The 13306-nt window shown below is 42.0% G+C and overlaps 1 protein-coding gene across 2 annotated transcripts in view; it reads left to right on the plus strand.

Annotated features, from left to right (window-relative positions):
• The window catches only part of PACS1 (phosphofurin acidic cluster sorting protein 1), a 173739-nt gene that overhangs the window by 772 nt on the left and 159661 nt on the right, over positions 1-13306 (plus strand). The window lies entirely within an intron of this gene.

The raw sequence follows: 13306 nt of genomic DNA on the forward strand, positions 1-13306 counted from the left end.
CTCGTGGGGTCTGGCCGGGTCCGGCCTTCCTGCCCTCGTGGGGTCTGGCCGGGTCCGGCCTTCCTGCCCTCGTGGGGTCTGGCCGGGTCCGGGCTTCCTGCCGGCCGCTTTCCTCGTGGAAGGGACAGACTCTTCCCGGTCTCGCCGGCACCCGTGGGCTGAACAGATGTTACCTAGGTGTGGTGGAGATCTCATTTGATATTGTTTCCCAATATCCTCAGGATGTGCCCAGCTCGGGTGTCTGTCACCTTCTGCCAGGTGAAGTCCGTTTAGTAACCCCGGGGACTTCCAGTTAGTGTTCAGCACACATGCTCGTTGGTACTCCTAACCGCGCCCGCCTGACCCGGCCTCTGTGCTCTCGGGTTTGGGTCTTGTTTATTGTGTCATCAAGTGTATGTTTTCATCCTTCCCTTTCCCCTCAGTAACTGGTCACAGATTCTCCCAGCCCTGCAGGGCTCCATAGAATGACTGCCTTGTTCCTAAATTCAATGCATTCCTGTCTCTTGGAATCAATCATCTGGGGACTTTCCTTCCCATTGGCAAATTATGCCTGAGTTTGGGATATTTTTTGTTTCTGTGCTGACAGGGCTATCTTTCTCCAGCTCTTTGGGGACAATGCAGTGTCTTACAGTTGACCCTCTTGAATAGACGAAGTCTGGAGCTGGGTTTTTCCAGTTACCCCAGAGAAGTGCCTGGAGGTGTTCTTTTTGTCACCTCTAAACTGAGTTGATCCTGTTGCCTCAGAGTCTTGGGCTCTCTCCTTACCTGCCTTGTTAGCCCTGGGCAGGTGGATGTGCCAGGCACAGCTGGGGAGCATTGTCTGGTTCACCTGCAACTCTGTTTTTCTCCTTTCCACTTACGTTTTGAATTATTATGCATAAAAATTATTTATATATACATATATGTATTCCATAGAGTACAAAAAATGATAAGTACATTTCTATACTTGACTCAGTTTAAGAAATAGAATATTACCAATTCTGTCTAATGCCTCAGGGTGCCCCTTCCTGACCACATCCCCTCCTTCCTCCACAAAGTAAACACTCTCTCTCGCTCTCTTTAACTATAGCTTTACTATCTACAAACCAAAACCAAACCAAACCAAACCCAGTGCCATTGAGTCAATTCTGACTCATAGTGACCCTATAGGACATAGAAGAACTGCCCCATAGAGTTTCCAAGGAGCGCCTGGCAGATTCGAACTGCCAACCCATTGGTTAACAGCCATAGCACTTAACCAGTACACCACCAGGGTTTGCTTACCATCTACGGGCATCCCTAAACAACAGTCTTCAGTTTTGAATGTTTTTTGAATTTCACTTAAATGCTGTCATACTGTATGTGCTCTCTGACTTTTTTTTTTAAACTCAGCATTCAGTTTGTGAGAATCATCAGTACTGTAGGGGTAGCTCTAGTTTATGTATTTTCACTAACGTATAGTATTCCATTGTATGAGTATATCATAATTCTCCTCTCAGTGGACATTTGAGTTGTTTCTTATTGGTTAACATGAACAACCACGCCTTAAACATTTTCGTCCAGGACACCTGGTGCTCCTGTGCAGGAATTTCTGTAGAGTATGTTTATATACATATATTCGTATGTAGCATTATCTCGTGAAGCTCCGGATGTGTATGGCATACGCCCCATTCGGAATCGCTGCTCACACGGTGTGCGTACATCTAGACCTTCACTAGGCAACGCTAGGTGGTTTTCCACGTCCGCTGCTACTTTTCATGCCCTTTGTGTTTCAGCATTCACTTGACTGCCTTACAGTTTCTTTTTTTCTCTGTCCTTCCTTTAGGGTAATCAGGAGCCACATTAGTTTATTTGCCTTGGCCGGAGCCCTGACACCAAACTCAAGTGGGAGTTTAGTACGTGATGGTGCTTCTCTCTCTGTTCTAAGCAGGCCTCTTTCTGTACAGGCCCATCTACAGCTGAAATGTTCTAATCCGTCTCTTTCAAACATAGAATCACTGTGTCCTTCCTACATGGGTCCCGTGTTAGTACTACCTGCCAGCCTGTGCTTCCTTAACGTCTATCACTATGTTTGCCTGGTGATATTTGGACAGCTGCCTTCTCTAGCTTGTTAGATTGAAAAGGCATCAGCTGACTGGCAAGAAGCTGCTGTACAACAGAGGGGGGATAAATAAAATCAGTAATTGCTGCTGATTTTTCGTTTGCCCTGAGATCTCTTGGTCGCTGAAAAGTTCATGTAATAAATTATTAGCCTAAGAAACAGCTAGGCATCCGGATCCAAGGGATAATTATTATGCTAGCACGGTGTGAGGGAATTAGACTGGCTTGTTGTGTTCACGTGCAGGGGGCATGCAGTTATGTCATGTTTACTGACCAACCCTTGAGATTGTCAGCTGTCCTGCTCTGACTTTGTTTTCCAGCCGTCACCCTTGTGCCTTCCAGCTCCTTGTGGAACACTTGTGCTCCTTGGAGCGTGCTGCTCTATCTGCAGGATGGAAAATAACACCCTGTGGGGGAGCAAACGCCTTGCCGTTGGCCTTTCCGGTTATTAAAGTCACCAGGTTAATGAGGCCTACCAAGTGTACTTGTTCATGGTGTTTAGAATGTACTGGCAACATGCAGCACTCTGTATATAGCGTAGGATTAAAGTACTTGGCTCATGTAACTCAAGTGAGACACAGACATACGAGATATGTGCACTTATGAAGTGTAAACATGACTGTGGATCTAAGGTTAGGTCAGTATAAGAATATTGTGGGGTTCAGTCTTGTGAAAATGTGATCCTCTACCTCATGCAGGGAACAGTGGGTTGAAAAGTTGAGTGTTAGGAAGGCCAGGCTTCTTTTCCTGATCCCAGGAATATAACTAGCTTTTGAAAAAAAAAAAAAAACTTCTTTTTAAAATTAGATATTGAAAATAAAGATGAGTATTATAGTTCTTCCTCAGGTATGCACTCTGGTCTGATTTAACATCTACTAAATTTCCTCAGCTCTGTAGTTTTTTTGTTAATTGTTGTAAAAACATAGGTAACACAACATTTGACAGTTCGACGGTTTTACTTTTTTTTTTTAAACTCTTTATGGATGAATAGCATACATACACTTGGGTTTAAAATAATTAAATTGTTCTATTCGTTGTCATTTTTACCAGCATTTTTTAAATAGATTAATACATGTCCACAATTAGAAACTCAGGTAATACAGACAGATGGAAAGTATAAAGGAAACCCCGCCCCAGTCCCACTCCTGTTCTGACTCCCCAGAGGTAATCACTGTGAAGCGCAGTTGGCTTTTAAGATTCCCTTACAAGAAGGTGGCTTTATGCTGGTGAAGAATGAGCTTCTTGGATGAAGTAGACACTTGAGACTATGTTGGCATCTCCTATCTGAAGGGGAGATGAGAGGGCAGAGAAGGTCAGAAGCTGGTGGAGTGGATATGGAAAGAGAGAGTGGAGGGAAGGAGTAGGCTCTCTCATTAGGGGGAGAGCAATTAGGAGTATATAGCAAGGTGTATATAAATTGTTGTATGAGAGAGTGACTTGATTTGTAAACTTTCACTTAAAGCACGATAAAGATTAAAAAAAATTATATATAAAAAAGAAAGAAGGTGGCTTAATTTTAGTTCCTTTATGAAATTCACGGCCTTAAAAGTTGGTATTATTTTCCCTTCTGTCCACGAACCCAACCTCCATCCAAGTAGTACTTCCTCTGGCATAGTCTGCTACGTTGTGGGTGGACAGTGGTGTGGTGCTCTAGTGGGGACCAGGTGGCATGTTGCGTGATGTTAAAGGATGGGTTTTAGAATTTCATGTCGGTCCCTTCTGTTCAGTCTTTGTGTGGTGAAGTTTTCCCTGACACCCTTCTCTTTTTGAATTGCTGTTGTAGGTAGGGGAGGCTGAAAAATCATTAAATTTCACAAGTATACAGAATTTCCTCAGTGGCATCAAACTGATTTTTAGGAGACAAAATGTGCTCTGTGGTGTCATTCACAAACTGTATCACACTTGTCTTTCAGTAGCATACTCGCATATCCTTATCGGTAGGTGTACTTAGGGAAGGAGTTCAGTTATCGGTCACATTTCTCCTTAGACCACATTAAAAAAAAAAAAAAAAGTGGATACTGAGGTTAAGCCTTATTGGACAAAAGTGTTGGAGCCAAAGGGGGTGACCATAGCAAAGTTGGCATGACTGGCCTGCAGTAATGAAGGCGTTTGGGGACAGTTGCTCCTCTAACACAAAGCACAAGGCAAGCCAGGGTGTATTACTCTGTGTTCTTGTTGTGTCCTAGGGCAAACTCTGCCACACCTCAGTTTTTTCATCCAGTGGTTGGGAACACTTCTAATTACCATCCGTTCTGAGATGTGGGTGAAGTAAATACAAAGCAGAACCTGTAGATCCACAGGAGAAACTATTTTTTAGATAATAGATATGAAGTAAATGTAATTGACTAACTATGAGAGACCTGGTGAAATTTTTGTTATTTCCTGGGCATTAAAAGTCTTAGAAGTGTGTTTGTACCTTAGAAGATGTGGATTTCACATTGGGAGTGTTGTAATAGAATATCCCCTCTATCAGGGTAATATTATCCATCATCCCTGTGGAAGCTCAGATTCCTCAGCTCAGAAGGAGAATGACTTTCACAGTCTGTTTTACGTGTATTGATTTACAGATCTTTTGGGCACATTGGTGGTTATGTGATTCTTTTTTTAAGCTAATTTTCCATTTTCTTAGCTAAGTCACTGTTATCGTTAGTGCTTGCTTCAGTGTACGTGAGGGAGGTGCAGGTCGGCAAATGTGTGGGCTGGGTCTTTTCACCTCCTCCCCTCAGGAGACTTGTCCTGCTTTGGCCTGGACTTGAAGGTGTTGGTGTAGACCAGGGCAGGCTCAGTGGGTTACCCTGGATTTGGAGTTTGCTCGGCTTGTACCTGTGCTTGGGAAATACTTTGGGAATCTGAGGTAGCTGTGGGAATGATTTGCAAGTGTCGGTCTTTTTCCAGAAGGCTCTTGAAAAATTCAGAGTTTGAAGTTGGTCTTAGAACTTCTTTCAGATGCTCGTTGGGCTGAAATTGAGCAAGGTGGTTCTAGGTTGGCAAGCGCTGACAGGATCCTCCCTTCCCTAGGCCTAGAGTGAAGAAAAACCAGCATAGCTTCTGACAGCTTTAGAGAACCAGGACGTGTGCCTAGGCACAAACCCTAGAGTGTTTCCCTTGACGTTCACAGGACAGTTGTCTGATGAGAAAACTGATGGCCGCTGTTCCCTTTTGCCTCCTTAAAAACTAAAGGATGTCTTTAGTCACAGCTTAGGGATCACCACTTAGGCAGACCTGCACCCACCTCTCTTCCTAGGGTAGGGTAGGAGAGCAGGCACGTAAAGGATGATACAGTGTTACTTCGCTTATATAATTCTAGGAAACAGTTGCTTAAAATATTTCATTTAGCATTTGCTTATGTCTCATGAGCTTTTTTATCCTTTAAAGCCGTGCTGTCCAATACAGTAGCCACTAACCACGTGTGGCTATTTCAATGAAAATAAAGTAATATTTAAAAATTCAGCTCCTCAGTTGCACCAGCCACATTTCAAGTCACACTAGCCACACATGGCTAGTGGCTAGTGGCTTCCTTATTGGACACGGCAGCTGTAGAACAATTCCAGGACTGCAGAACCTTCTACTGAACATTATTTTAGAGAGAAAGTTGCCCAGGTATGACATTTCTAGTATTACTATTTACAGATGGATAGATAGCATAAATAACTGCTGTGAGTTGATCATGACTCATGGTGACCTTATGTGCAACTGAATGAAAACGTTGCCTGGTCTTTTGTCATCCTCATGATCGCCAGCATGCTTGAGTCCGTCATTGTGGCTATTGTGCCAACCCTTCTCACCATGGGGCTCCCTCACCCCTGCTGGCCCTCTGCTTCACCAAACATGATGTCCTCCTCCAGCGATTGATCTTTGCGATGACCTGCCCAAAGCAAGCGAGACAATGTTCTGCTGTGATCAGTAAGGTTTTCTTTGATTGGCTAATTTTTGGAAGTAGATTGCCAGGCCTTTCTTCCTGGTCTACCTTAGTCTGGAAGCTGTGCTAAAACCAGCCTAAACCATGGGTGACCCTGCAGGCATTTGAAATATTGGTGGCGTAAGTTCCAGCATCACAGCAACACTCAAGCCACCACAGTATGTCACTGTGACGGGGCAGACCTAAAACGTTTCCAGCACTGCACAAAGTTCTATGAACAGCACTGTTTTAGAGAGAAAATGGCTAAAGCATGGCGTTGCTCATGTTCATATTTATGGTTTCCTCCTTATTCTCTTTGTTAAATTGAATAATTCTGTCCTTTTCCAGATTATTTAAAAATGCCCCCTTTCTTTGCTGTTTCAAGGACTCATTAGTTTTCTTTTTTTTTTTTTTTTTAGTTCTTTCACTTTAAACGATACCTGTGAGCCTACTTCTTCTGCAGGAAATTTGCTTCCTGGTTCCTCCTTACCATCTGTTCCCCAGAGTTTTAGGTCTTAGTATCTGTTGGGAGAAACGTCTAGAGACATTTATACCAAGATGGCTTTTAGATGGTGGGATTATGGGTGATTTTAGTTTTTATCTTTTTTTGTGATTCCTAAATTTTCTCCAACAAACATATATTACAGAAAAGACCAATAAATGTTGTTTTAAAAATGCATATTGACTCCATGAATTTACTAAAAATTATTGAATGGTACCTTTTAAAGGGGTAAATTTTAGGAATTTTTTATCTCAATAAAGCTGTAAAAAAAAAAAGTACGTAATGAATTGACATGGAATGAATGGGGAAATGGGGGAGTGAAGTTTGACTGCACTCATCACCCACCTTTTCTTGGTTCTAGAGTTGCTTGTTCATTTTTATTGATAGCAAAAACGGTGACCAGCCAGTGTCCTAAACCACTTTCCTTGTGGTGGGTGGGTTGTAAGGCATAGGCAATGAGGTGCTGTTGATGATGGCAGATTTACTCAACTGTTTCGTGTTTGTGCAAGCGCTTTTAGGCTCTAAAGTTTTTGAGATACACTGAAGATCAGAATATTTACGTTTAGTTCTAGTTTCACTGGTTTTGCTGACCTTGAATACTGTGCTTCTGGTTTTTTCTTTGGGAGCAGTCATCCTTGTCAGCTCCCAGATGAACCTGGGTTTTGTTCGTCCGTCCAGCACTTCCAGTACTTTTAGGTCAGCACATAGACACCAGGTAATGCTGTGGATTATCTGGAAAATTTTGTTTTAGTGCCATGATTGTGCCACTTAGAAATTACGCTGTGGATAACGTACTCTGTGTGTTTTTAGTGAGTGCTGTTTTAGAACCTGATTCCTGACACAATACCTGTTTGTGAGACTGCACAGCTCCTTCAAATGACATTCAACCCCTTAAACCCTTATTGTGAGCAGGATTTCCCCCAGGTGACACTTTAGGTGTAATTGATGTGTTAATTGGCCCTGAGGAAATTCAGACTGGTTATTGTGCTTAGATACAGGAAGGTGTTTTTCTCTTTTCAGTTGTTCTCCAATACATCTTATGTCTTGGAACTTCCTTTTGCTCCTCTTTCCAGACAGATTCTTTGTAGCAGTTCCCTTATAGCCCAGGACACATCAAAGGCTTAGGACAGAAGCAGTCATTTACTCGATCATTCCTCACTAACCTTTTCCTGTCTCTTGTTTAAAAATGCCACATGGCTTCAAGGTTCAGGGAGTAGCTGTTTCCTCCTGTTGCTGTTTTATGGTACCTCCCAAACATATTTCATGTATAGTCTGTAATTCTACCGGTCCTCTGCCACCCCAGGCTCTTCCCGGAAGGCAACCACTAGTATCACTTCCGAGTGATATTTTCAGAATGAAAACTAGATCACCTCACTCCCCTCTTCTAAATTTTCCCAGTTCATTCATTCAGTAACTGCAGGTTGACCAACTGGTATGTGCCATGAACAAAACCCTTGATCTCATGAAGTGTATGTCCTAGTGGGAGGAGATAAGAGACGCCATCAAATAGCTGTACATCCTATTTAGAATAAAACTCCCCTTAATGGCTTGGGAGATACTGACTGATCTGGCCCCTTCCTGTGTCTTCCACCTCATCTTCTTGCATGCTCCCCGTTGCCCCCTTGGCTCTAGGCAAGCTGGGCTTCAGACTCTTTCTGCTTACCCCTGCCTTAGGGCTTTTGTACTTGCTGTTCCCTCTGCCTGGATGCTCTGATCATGGTGTGGCTGGCTCCTGGGTGGCAGTCAGGTCTCAGCTGACCTGCCCTGTTGGAAGCTGGCCTCATTCGCCCAATTCATTTCGTAACTTCTCTCTCACATTCCTGAGTTTATTGTCTTTACAGCTACATATCACCCTCTGAAATAATCCTGTTCATGTATTCTATTACTTTATAGGTACTCAACAGATAAATCTGCCAAATTAATGAATCTGATTTTCCCACAGTACCTGTTTACTTGTAATGTTTCTTGAATGAATATTTATTATACACAATTCAGTCAACAAGTATTTGTTGAGCATTTCTCTCTGCCAAGCACTGATCTAGGAGAAGCAGCAGTGAACAGGCTGACAAAGTCTGTCCTCTGCTAGAGTGTACATTCTGGTGAAGGGAGATAGGTGATAAATAATTAGATCTATAAAGAACAGTCAGGTAGTGAGTAGCTCCATGATGAAAAAATAAAGCAGGGTGGAGAATAAAGTGGTTTAGGGGAAGAGCTGTTTTAGATAGGTAGTCAGAGAAGGCCTCTGGTGAGGTGGTATTTGAGCTGATGCTTGAATGACATAAACTGGACTAATTGAGCATTTACTGTGAGCACAATAACCATCAGAGGCAAGTATCAAGATCCCTTTTCCCAGAAGGGCAAATTGAGGCCTAGTGAAGTGAAGGCATTTTTGCAAGTTTCCACATGTTAGAGGTGAATGAAACTGGGATTTGAACTCATGATTGTCTGACGTCAGAGCTTTTCTCTGTTTAAACTTGACCCCCAAGCCCTATCTGGTTCTTAGAATAATATTGAATGCCTTGAACTTTGTTGTGGAGGAATTAGAGACTGCAGCTCTATTACCAGATTACAGACAGTGAGAGGCCCCCTTGTAGTAGCAGAGCGGCTCCTAGTGTGGGTCTGGAGCCTGTCAGCCTGGGTCTGAATCCTGACTGTACTCCTTCCCATTTAAGTGACCTCGGGCAAGTTATTTAACCTCTCTATGCTTCAATTTTCCAATCTATAAAACGGGTGTAATAATCCCTACCTCATAGGGTTTTATGAGGGTTAAGTGAGATTCATACGTGTTAAGTGCTTATGTGGCACACAGAAAGCACTCAGTAAGTACTACCTGTTACTAGTATTATTGCTGTCTTCCTTGCAAATCCAGCTTCTCTGTCTCTGTCCCCCCTCCCCCCAAAAAAACACAACTGTTTGCTTTCTGGAGTCAGGGCAACTTTGTTTATATTGTGATTTCCTCAAGGGGGATCATCACAAGGTCTTGGATTCACTTTAGGCACAGATCCTGCCAAACCCCAAGCTTAATAGACTAGAAAGTCAAAGGAAAATATTTGGTTCTCTGAGGTAGTGGCTGGGTCGGAATCCTGTTTCTACATCCTGCCAGTTTATATGAACGGAAGAGATGGTGACGGCCCCGCCTGCAAACCACAGCTTCTTTCTGAGTCAACTTGACTTGACAGCTTCCCTATTCTACCTGCTGACTTCTTTAGCTCTGTTTTGGCAGCCAGAAGAGCAGCTAAACCGGTTTACAGCTAGCCATTTATCTCTAATAAAAGCTGAGGAACTCCTAGGAAAATGAGGATTTAAATGGAGTTGATATTTTTCTCTTGTCTCCTTAAGTTGTACTTATTATGTCTCAAACTATAGAAAAAATATATTCTAATTTTACTGGAGAATGCTGATCGTACATTTATGGCCTATCCTGAAACATTTGGATCTTTGTATCATTCTTCCCTTTAATAAACACCAAGACTTTAATTTTCCATTTTGATTAGAAATCTGCAAATATATTTACATGTTTCTGGTTCATCCTTAAGAATATATAAAATATAGATTAAGCTTTTCTTGACTTTGACTTGTCATGATGAAAGGGACCCTCACAGTAAACATTGGAGTTTATGAAGGGTAAAGACTGATACAGAGTTCGCGCGTAACTATTTTTAAATTCCCGTGTTTGTGTTTTTAGTCTTGTTTTTGTTTCCCCTTATTGGTATCAGTATGCCTTCTTTTGCTTTGTTCCTTCTAATATACCACGGCTGAAGAACCAGAGAATCACATATATTAAGAATAAATGGGCGCTGAATATGAGGTTAAGAGTAATGGGCAGTATAATCTGAACATGAGATTTAAAAGAGGGGAAAACATTTTTGCCTACTTCCTGGTCCAGGTTGTGCTTCAAAGGGTAGGTGATTTAGGGTAGGTGTTAGTCTTAACGTCATAGGGAGTCAAGAATCCTATCAAAGATACATTTAAAGGTACAAGTCCATAAAGCTTTATATTTATTGTCTGGTTAAATTAATTTTGATTACCTCTGGGCCAGTGACTTTTTTTCCTGGTATTTTAAAGTGAAGATAACTTTGTCTTACTTTATTGATTTGTTATGAAGAACAACAAAGTGGTTGTAAAATGTTTGAGTGTTTATATTTTTAGAAATCACTAACATCTTTGGGCAACATCAGTGCAACTATGAATATGACGGAATAACATTTATACTGTGGTGGACCTAATTTACGTTAGTCCTAATTTACATGGTCTTCACAAGTAGGTTTTTGTTTGGTACTTTTAGCTTATATCTGATGGAATGCTGCCATACAATCCACCTTTAAGTCTATTGTTTAAAACAGTTGTCTCCTCAAAATTAAAATACGTGAAAAGTTGTCTGCAGCATTCTGTCCTCTCTGCCATGCACCATTTTTGCCATGGAGGAAAATGAATAAGCAACTCTGGAAACCATGATCCCCTGGGAACATAAAAACTCTTGTGGCTATTAATGGATTTAATTGTATTTCCTCTCTGCCACCAAAATGTGCAATAAATTGTTTATGCTCTTGCCTTTAATGGGGAGACTTGTTCATTAAATGTGCGTAATATCATTATCGCTTTGTTTTTGTTGCTTGTAGATAATCTCCATTTTTTTTTTTTAACATAAAAAGGAATAGCTGTACTTTTATCACACATTGCCCATTAATCCTTTTGGTTGACTTTTCTCTCCATGGGGAAAAAGGAAAGTATCATCTCCTTGGAGAAGCAAACCTGGGCTGGAAATGGGACATAGTTTCCTAAATCTTGATTTCATACTATTCTCTAAAAAGATTTGGCATAAGGTTGGTTGGGTATGCTTTGGGGTTGGGTCAAGTGATATATTTACTTAGGCTCCAGAAGGGCCTGGTTCTCAGCCAGCCTTACTGACGAATGAATGCTTTGGTGTGGTGAGGCCTCATCTTCTGTGAATTCATTTAGAGAACATGTTATAGGAGAACGACTGTTTAGCATGATGGCACTGTTTGGTTTGGGTTTTGTTTGATGCTCATTCCTCAAGTATTTCTTCCTGTTGTACATCTAGAGGAAAAAGCAAATTGCTATAATCTCTTGAAAGCCATATGAGAGAAATGTTGGTTTCTTATTTGGCTTTACTTCACCATGTGGATCTGAATAAGTCTCTGTAACTCTTCCTCTTCCTAGGAGCCATGCAGTTACTCATTTAGTTAACAGAAATTCATCAAGCAACCTATGTCAGGCACTGTTTTAGACACCAAGGGAAGGGCAGTGAACAAAACAGACAAAAATCCCAGCTCTCGTGGAGGTCGGCAATAAACAAATGAGGAAACAAGTGGTGTGATACATCCAATGAAGCAAGTAAAGTAGGAAAGAGGGTCAGTGGGGTGGAGGGAGGGAATGTTGTAATTTTAAACAAGGTGGTCTTGAAAGGCAGAGAAGGTGAGCAAGCCACGTGGAATACACACTTAGGCAAGCCACGTGAATTTGGGTGGAACAGTCCTCCAGGTAGAGGGAACAGCAAGTACAGGAAGGCTTCAGGGACAGCCAGGAGGCCAGTGTGACTGGAGCCAAGTGAAGGTGGGGGAGAGTAATGGGAGATAAAATCAGAGGTAAGGGTGCCAGATCCTGTGGGCCTTTGTAGTACTCTGTCTTTGACCTTGAGTGAGATGGAAAGCCACTGGGGGGGTTTTGAGCAGAGCAGAGACAGGATAATGACTTCCATCAAAAACAAAAACTACAAACAGTGACAGTTAGTTGAGTGTAGCTGTGAAGAAGTGTGGATGTTGGAAGCAGGGAGTCCGGGTAGGAGGTTGTTGTGGTGATCTAGGGGGGAGATGGTGTTGCCTTTGGGCCAAGGTGGCGAGGCGGAGGAGATGGGAAGTACTCAGAGTCTCGGTGTGTTTTTCAGTTTTAAAGGATTTGGTTATTGATGGGATTTGGGGTATGACAGAGCAAAAGAGTTCAAGGATGACTCAAAGATTTCATTAGCTTCTTTGCATCAGTTTCCTTTTTTAAAATAAAAAATTCAGTATGATTGTCATGGCTTTGTCCTAGTGATACTAGAGGAGAATGACATCCGGATAACAGCGCGTCAGGTTCTTGAAGGAGTTGTTCATTTTTGCCGTTTGTAATTAATTCGAGAAAAATTCCCTTCAGAATTTACTGGGTGGTGGAATTATCCATAGGTTGGCAACTGATTGTGTTCAAGGTCTGAGTAGGTTCTTTTTATGCTTGAGGCCGTGGTGAAGCTACTGGCGCAGCCGAGTCTCGGTATCCCGAGTAGTTCTGCTGTGCCGGATCCTCTGTCTGGTATCTCCTCTGTGATCCTTACTCGGGGCGTGGTTTTCAGCACAGGAGATCTAGTGCAGAAGCCATCAACAACTGCAGCACATATCTTTTGTCACTAACCCAGTGAAATTAAAAAGTCCAAAACTTCTGTTTTTCTAAATGACTGGTTTGCTACAGCAGATGGCTGTCTGTGCTTCCTAGGAGCTGCCCTGTAAGGAGGAATCTTGCTGCAGAATGATCTAATTTGTGTAATCTTGAAGGTGGAGCTATTTTTGAAAGAGAACAGAAAAATAATGGAGCCCCTTGCTAGTGAATGCCACACCGAATTTTACCGATTTCAGAGGACAAAGACCCAGTTAGATCCTGTAGTTTGAACTCCTGTTTTTCTCCTGTTCTGCTCACCATGGCTAGATCAAGTTCATAATAGATATATTTAGGTAATTGCTCTTGAAAATGGGTGCTGAATTTTTCTTGTATTTGTGTTTTTAGATAAATGTATTACTTGTAGTTTGGATAATGTAAACAGCATAAAACAGAAAGTT

The sequence above is a fragment of the Elephas maximus genome, chromosome 7 (assembly GCF_024166365.1).
Source record: "Elephas maximus indicus isolate mEleMax1 chromosome 7, mEleMax1 primary haplotype, whole genome shotgun sequence".
NCBI classification, from domain to species: domain Eukaryota; kingdom Metazoa; phylum Chordata; class Mammalia; order Proboscidea; family Elephantidae; genus Elephas; species Elephas maximus.